The following is an 8,984-nucleotide window of genomic DNA, read 5'->3' as shown; positions in this document are numbered from 1 at the left end:
TCCTTAACTATTTTTCCAAGACCACACTCAGGGGTTATCTTGGTGCTTGTACCTTGATATAGGTGTAATCTTGCTATATTAAACTTAGGAAATTTAATTGTGAAGCCATCTTGACTTATGTGTCTTTGATGCTTAGATTGGATTTCCACATTCCTATTTGATATTGATTATATTCATATCTTCATAGTTAGAGTAGTGATGGTTGTATGATCTCATGATGTCCCTAATAAATTCTCAATGATGAAATTAGAGTCTAAATGTTATGCATTTGTTGCTAGTAAACCACTTTGCATTTTAGGTTCATTTTCTAGCTTAGTCTTGCATTCCTGCATATGGGAAGAGCTCTCTCTTCATCCTTTTCAGACATGTTGGCTAACTACTTTCATACATTCTTTGCTTTCTTCTTGATCATTGCTTTTCATCTTCTTGATATTTTGCTTTGCCTCTTTGCTATACTGTCATCGCAAGGGGTTAATCTAAACATCACATCTAAGTTACCCAAGTGTTACATTTAAAATAAAACATAAGTCTACATCATACAAATGAGAGCTAAACATCATACATTAGAGAGACTCATGAGCATAAGCATCAAACATGAGCTTAAAAAAACACATGCATGAGAAAGAAACTAAAACATCACATAGAAACATAAAGTGCTGAAACATCCATCACAATGAGAAAGAAACTAAAACATCTCATATATATCAAAATGTGTCACTATACATATACAATGTGAGATCCAAAATATGGATATACATCTCAAAATGCATGGGGTATAATAAAAAACTATCATGATAGATCAGCCTAGACCTAAGACTAACTTGCTCCCTTTGTAGCTAGTGGTGGCCCTAGTGGAGAAGCCTTTCTCCTATCTGGTGGTTGTATTGCACCCTCTGATCTGCCAACTTGCTTTAAGTAGTTAGGTAGTCCCTACCTTGGTGGCACCACACCCTTATAGCTGGCATAATAATATGTAGCTGATGTACCATGATGTACTACCTCTCACCTAGTAGCATCTCTCTCCCTATAGAGATCATCCACTCTCACCTACTCATCTATGACTTGCTGATCTCAAATTGTGATAGCTACTTGTACTACATATAACTTAGCCTCCATAGCCCATAGCCTAGCATCTTTCTCATCCTCACCACTTGCTAGCTACTACACCTATACCTCCACTCACTCCACTCTCTGATGTCTCAATGGCTGCTCCTCCTCCCCCTCCTCCTCCTCTCTTGCATGATGGGCCTACATTTGCCTCCTCACATCTCAGGAACTAACCCTAACCTCCATCTACTTTCCTTTGTCTCCACCTCTACCACCATCTTCTCTATCTCCCCCTTGTCTAATTGCTATAGTGGAGTATTTGGATGAGTAAATCATGGGAAAGGATGTCTCTGCTTCTCATATAGATATGTTGGATCAACACCTATGTCTGCTACCTCTGGCCTATAATCCCAAGGCTTGTTTTCTCCTCAAGGGTTATTTGATAGTCTAGCATAGGAAGCCAACCCTATGTCTCCTATCCATGGAATTGTGCATAGCTAGTTATCTCAACTGAAACCACCTACTGCTCTGCAAATTGCTGCCATACTTGACTGATCACAAATTGCTCAATGATATCTGCATGCCTACCAACTAGGGGTTAGTTGTAATGCATGTACTCTAACCCCCACAAGTCAGACCATCTATGACATTGTTGGTATGGACACCATACAAAAGATATGGTCTCATCTAAAACTTTCCAATGGTATGTTAGATCTCTGCTACATGTTTGTGGTACAAAACCTCTATATCTAAATATATAAGGTTGGCTACACTTTCATGGCTACACCCATAGTTAGATCAAAAAAAAATGCTCCCACACCCATATTTGAGTCAGCATTGCTCCACATGCCCAAGAGTGTCCTCCATGATATATAATCTCATGTAGCTCATGATACATATATGCAAGGATCACCAACCCCCATGCCATCCTCCATAGCCACCAAATCAAGTCTACAACTAATCTACCCCATCCTAGTGGGAGGCTCTTCTAGCCCCTATTAGTAACCAGAGCCTAAGTAACTAGAGAACAAATCAAGCACTATAGTGGATACTCATCACCATACTCATCTATAAGCTGCTCCCAACTCAAATGGCAGTCTAAAATGGTGACATCATAGAACATCTCCTACACCATTTCTCTCCCCTCTATTAGGGTCTGATCATAATAAACCTATGACATATAATAAACCTTGCATCATTTTACCTCACATGGAAATCAAAACCTAAAAATGAAAAAGGGTAATTGAACATAGAACTCACTGGATCACTGGATCACCATAGCATGGTACTCAAAGAATGTAATATACATCCTCCAACATGATTTTCACCTCTCTAGTAGGTAAATGAAAGGTGTTTTTCTCACTATTCCATTTCTTAGCTAGCACAATCAACAACCCATGGTTCATCTATATATGGGGCATCCATGTAACCCACTTAAGCCCCATACTTGAAATGGTGGCCTTCTTGTCACTAATGAGATGATCTAAGACACACAACCCCACCAGTCTAGGGGCCTTGATAAGCAATGTGGGGAACACCATCAAGAAAAAAATGATAAAGAAATATCAATAACATCATCAGTAACATCACAAAATAGTACTCAAACCTTCAAAATTCAACTAAAAAACACAAAAAATGGGCAGTGTGATACTTTTTCCTATATGAAGGTGGTACATTTTTCTATCTAAGTATTGCATGATAATTTTTATAATACCCAAGTGATACTTTTTCCTTGGGCGATATTTTACATTGGCTTGTATGACAATTGGGTATAGCCCATATGACACAATTTTACAAAGGGCACGCTACTTTTTTTCATGCAAAATATTGTTTGATATTTCTCAAATTACCCATGCAATAATTTTGAAATATCACATGATATTTCATATTTCAAACCCTAAAACATGTGAAAAATGCTCATAAATGTATTTAAAATAATTTTTTTTTATAACTTACCAATGCATCATAGCCAGGAGGCCAGTTGTGCAACCAAATACACTCAAAATGGTGTTGGTGGTTTAGAATGACAACTAACACCATTTTCTCTCTCAAACTCATTATAATCTCTCCAAATTCAAAAAAGACAAAATGATTTGAAAATGATACTTGGACCCATTATATAGCCTTCTAACCTAGTTTTGACCCATTTTTCAAACTCCTTAGAATTTTGCAAAAATTGCATCTCTAGCTAATTTCAATGTCCTAGACCCATTTTTAGGATCAAAATAAAAGTACAAGTTCATCTTGATAGTCAAAATCACATTTTAAAATCCTACCTTCTTCTATGTAGTTAGCTAACCCCTTGAGGTCTAATCTTCGAATCTTCGCTAGGGCATCTTCATTTCTTCATGTCTTCATCATTTCTACACTTCATATTTTCTTCAAAACACTTTTTCATGTCTAAATCACTTTTCTAATCAATTTGACCTAATTTCCATACCTTATTCTTCATGGTCAACTTAGGTCAAATTGGGGCATTCTATCATTTCCTTATGGTCACTCTTTGGTTCTAATCATCTATCTGCCATCAAAAACTTTGCTATATCTTGATTTACTCATATCTAGCTCATTTCTACATATCCCTTACCTCATTTTGATTTCAATCCTAAGGGGGAAAAAATATTCTATCATCACTTACTACAACTATCTATTTCTTAGGAGCATATGTTTGATCTTTTCATTTTCTTTCAGTCTATCTATTTTTCTTGATGTTAGCATTCTTCTTGAGTTTTAACATCATCTCTTTCCCAGTGTTAAGTACAATTGCTATTAGACTATACATTTAGGATGTTCTATCTATTTCTACATTTAGAATCAAATATCTCCATTGCTACGAACTTGGCTTCTATTTTCTTTAACATAATGTATTCCCAGATTTATCACACATTAGTCAAAGAGGAACAACTATAATCACCTAAAAATGGTCATCTATACTATTAGCCCCCTTTTCAACATTTTGGGTGAATTAATTAATCATTTAGCTAGACCAAATTGCTAGAAATCAATTAATTTGATTATAACCTATAGTTTTGACTATACTATCCTAAATTCATTATTCTATTAAAAGAACATGTCCCATTTTAGTTAAATAAAAGAACCCTTTCTTCTAACCCACTTAATGTGCACACATAAAGCATTATTTCTATTTCACAAATTAAAGGAAAATACTCTTTTACCTTATATGCAAATTCAACTCTTTGTTTATTGGTTGACTTGTGTGTATACATGGATCAATCTCATTTTCAAACTCCACCCTTGATCTTCCATCATCTTGATCTTGATCTCCACCATCTATAAGACTTTAAAAGAGAGAGAGAGAGATTTCCCCCTCAAAGGATCCACACTCTTGAGTATTGTTATGTTGTAGGTTTATCATTTGAATTCTTGAGAGCATTTGTGGAGAAATTCCATTTTCTTGTCTACATTCTCTCATCAAATTTTAGCATAGTTTCATGATAGCTTAGTTTCCTTTACTATAATCTATCTCACATAGCTTAATAGTTGGATTGGTAACACTCTCATTCTTGTTATCATAGCTGCATTTTGCATATTCATAATAGTTTAGTCTACATTTGTATTGCATTCTTGAAGTATTCTTTGTGGAAATTTTCATTCTTGCATCTTGTCTCTAAGATAACCTCCCATTCCATGGTTTACTAGAAAGAAACATATTTCTAAGGTTTAGCTAAGAGCCCTCACACATTCAAACATACTTTCTTTCACTCTGTGGATAGGTGTTGTGGCTCCACAATGCATGCCCCATTTTGTTTTGAAAATGGGGACCCCCTACTTTATTTTAGAGTTTTTTGGACTCTTAATCGAGGACCCAAGTCATTTTGAGGTCTCCCATAAGCTCCTAATTCATAACTAGGTCTGGTCATAAAACCCTAAAGGTCAAAAATTCAAGAAATTCATAAAACAATCTAAGTTTTAAATTTTTTGGCACACTAGGCACACCTCCAAAGGTGCACTAGTGCACCTAGGTTTTGGGAAAATATGTTTTTTTTATGCACAACTACGTAGCTACGCAGCTCCATAGCTACACTAGAGACCCCCCTAGTCTATATAAAGGGAAGGGGGGCCTCTTTCTACCTTACCTTGTCTTTCATTGCATTCTTTTTTTCTATGCAATCGCAACTCCACTTCTCACAACTTCACACTACGTGCATCAATGAACCCCATGTCGCAACTCCTACACCCACAAGGTGTGCTCTCCCCTCTCCACCTTTCACTCAAACCTATAACAAAGAAACATAAATAAATGTGAGGTGCATAGTAGTGCACCTGATCAAGTGTGCTACTATACACCTTTCCTTTTTCTAAACCTTGCAAAACCTTAAAACAAACAAAACGAACATAAAAGAAAAATAGGTGCGCACTAGCACACCTAACTAGGTGCACTATTGCACACCCCAAAAAAGAAAAATGACTTAATCTTTTTAAAAAAAGGACCTAGAGGTAGGTGCGCATTTGTGCACCTATCGTGGTGCACTAGTGCATACCCAACTTGATGACAAACACATAAAGCACAAGTATTGGTGCACACTATTGGATTTAACAAGTGGGAAGATTTACTTCTAGGGGGGGGTGAATTAGAAGTAACTAACTTTAACCTTTTCAAATACTTCTAACTATAACCATTCACATGCATCTAATTTATCTAATAAACTTGAAAGTAAAGACATGCATGAAAATAGATAACACACAATTTTGGTGACCCAGAAACCCTCCAAAATGAGAAGGTAAAACTAGGGTGGGGATGACACCCACAAAATATCACTACAACAATGTGTAACTATTCAAGGTTACAATGTTTGACCACTTTCAATGGTTTTCCCTATGAAAGGCCTGTCCTATTAAAGACTTTACACTCTATTAAAAGTGACCTGGTAAAAGGATTTCACTACCCTACTAAAAGTAGGCTTGGTTAAAGGACTTTTGTACATTCACTTGGAATGCCACCCTATTAAAGGATTTACAAATGGTTGCTAGGCCAACCTAAGTCCATAAGATTTCCATATCTAATACAATTACTAGAGATTATTAGAAAGCGTTTGACTTGATAGCTTTGCAATCTTCAATTGCTGATTCTAGATCCTTGTTCTACTCTTACTGATCTCATCCCTGCTTGATCTAATACGTCACTCTATGAGGTTTTGATACTCTATTCTTCAACAACTGGATTCTGCTATGTTGATCTGTTCTTCACTAAGTCTTTTACCCTTCTGTACTTCACTATATTTCACCCATACATATCCTCTCCTACACACACATAATGGGGTTTTGTTCTCCTTTTAAATATTTCAAAGACTTAGGGTTAGGTATGAATCTATGATCAATATTAAATCTTCATTTCCCACTCATTTCTTGCACTTTTCCTATTGGTTGCATGCCAATTACATAGGTAATGCAAGAGATTCAATCTTATCTTCGAGATCCTTTGAGATTCATCCCATGTTGGCTTAAAAAATGGTTTATATCTGAGTTTGTGAAGACACAAACTCATATGTTGATTCTATGTTACTTAGCACATACTACTTACTGATGCTCGACGCATATAGGAAAACTGGCTCACTTGGATCCTATAGTAATTATGTTTCACTCGACAACTATAGTGACTTGACATCTATACTTTTCTATGCACTTGAAGTTTTCTTGACACCTAAAGATTGCTCATCACCTGAAGTTCACTCAGCACCTATTGAATTTTCTGGCTCAGCATATATTGTAGCTCAACTTTTGTATTATACTCAGCATCAACTGAAGAATTGGTTAAGTGTGTTCACACTCAAATGTCAAAACCAATCTAAGACCAACAATCTGCCCCTTTAATATGAGTGGCAAAAACACTTAACTAGACATTATAAATATGATATTTATGAGTATACTACATATTGGCATATGTACAAGACTTCAAAAACTTATTTAAAATTTTTGTATACCTCAAAATCTTGTAGCTCCCCCTAAGCTGATGTTCCATTTCCATTCCTATAGCCAAAATTCTTGTGTTGAATGTGTCTCGTGCTGATATATCTGATACTCCTTGCCTTATTTGCCTTTTTCTATATTTGTGTACCCTGTTTCTGCTTCCTGTACTCTGCATTTGTTCCCTTTTCACATCTTCTTGCAATTTCGCATTCTTTTGGATTTATTACTTCCTTAAAATGTGAAGTTGAATATCTCCCCCTTTGATATTCTTTATTGCTTCCATCAAAGAATGTATTATGTAATCATTCTTATTCACATCTCCCCAAAAAATTATATCTCCCCATTCTTATTAGATGTAATAATAAATTATATCACCCATGAATATATTTCTCCCCCTTTTTGACACGTATGTCAAAGGGTCCTAAGGATAAATAGAATATTTTTCCAAAAATGTTTTATTTACCTTCGTAATCATCTTGAGAGAAGCTCACCAAACTTTAACTCTAAATTAACTTTCCTTAATCTTTTCTTTATCTCTTCATGAACGTTAATTGAATTATTAAATAACTTTATTTAATTTTCACTTGACTTCTTTTTTAATTGATTTATTAAATTTAATCTCATGCACACATCATGTAATCATAAATTTTTTAATAAATTAATTTCTTTTTCCACTTCTTAATTAATTTGTTATATTTTAATCTCATGCATACATCATGCAAACTTAAAACTTTTAATAAATTAATATATTTTCACTTTTTAATTTATTTTTGAAACTTAATTGATAAAATATTTATTAACTTAAATAATAATAATATTTAGCATTTATTTAAAAATGAACTCTAAATATATTATTATTAAATTAAATTAATATTATCACATTCTAAAATTTAAACTTATAACTTTTATCTTCAAATTTAATTATTTTTATTTAATTAATTTTTCAATTAATTAAATATAATTAAATATTTTAATATCTTAATAATTTCTATTAGATTAAATCATTAATTTAATTATTTAATTTGACTTAATTAATAGAAAAATCACCAAGCACTCATATAATAAAATATGAAAGCCCGTCATAGCAAAACACATACAAAATCAAACTAAAGGGTTATAATCATGAATTAATGACATTTGACACATTCAGAGGGTAGTGAACTCAAATACTTGTCCTAATTTTCTAGGAAAAATGGCTTAAAGGTTGAAGATTTGGACTTAAGAATTTATCTCCCCTATGATAATGCGATAGGGTACGCTCATCCTGGCAATTCAGGGCAGTCGATACTCGGTACCTATAATCTACATAAAATTCACACATGTGCAAACACATTATTCTAAGCTAAATAGGAAATGGTAGGAAGTGTTACATCATGTAGATCCTCACTAGCAGGTGACTACGACTCCCTTCCTTAACCACATCAAAAACATTATACATAAAGAAAACATACACGCACACCATACACATGCAATATGGGGTAAGTATCCATAAGAAATCACATAATAATCCATCTAATTAATCATCATCAATAACTGAAAACACTGTAATAATCATCATGAATAACTGAAAACACTATAGTAATCATCATCCATACATGAAGTATAGAGTACCAAGTAACCTCATCATAAAATCAACTAGATGTAAAACAATATTTGATAGTCTCAAAATAATACTACTAATAATCAAGCATAAAATTGGCGTAAAAGAGTTTGGAAATGATAACAAAAATTGGAACTAGGGGTAAGTACTATAGATGAGCATTGATGCTCAATCTCCATAGCAAGGTGGTGAGGTTAGGACAATTGTCTTGAAAGGCATGATAGGCCATAGAGTGGAAACTCTGAAGAACATTTCCCAATAGGCTCATGTCATTTTTATTTCTTTATAAGATGTTGAGTATGTTTGTGATGAAGAACTTGCATGGCTATCACCCATCTTCAATCAGTAGGGGCCATATATATAGTTTTTGGAAAGACTGATCATGTTAATGAAAGAGAAGACATATCTA

Source organism: Cupressus sempervirens, chromosome 1 (genome assembly GCF_028749045.1).
Source record: "Cupressus sempervirens isolate cs-2001-9-10 chromosome 1, ASM2874904v1, whole genome shotgun sequence".
NCBI classification, from domain to species: domain Eukaryota; kingdom Viridiplantae; phylum Streptophyta; class Pinopsida; order Cupressales; family Cupressaceae; genus Cupressus; species Cupressus sempervirens.
The sequence above is the reverse complement of the archived record's forward strand: the minus strand, read 5'-3'. Positions refer to the sequence as shown.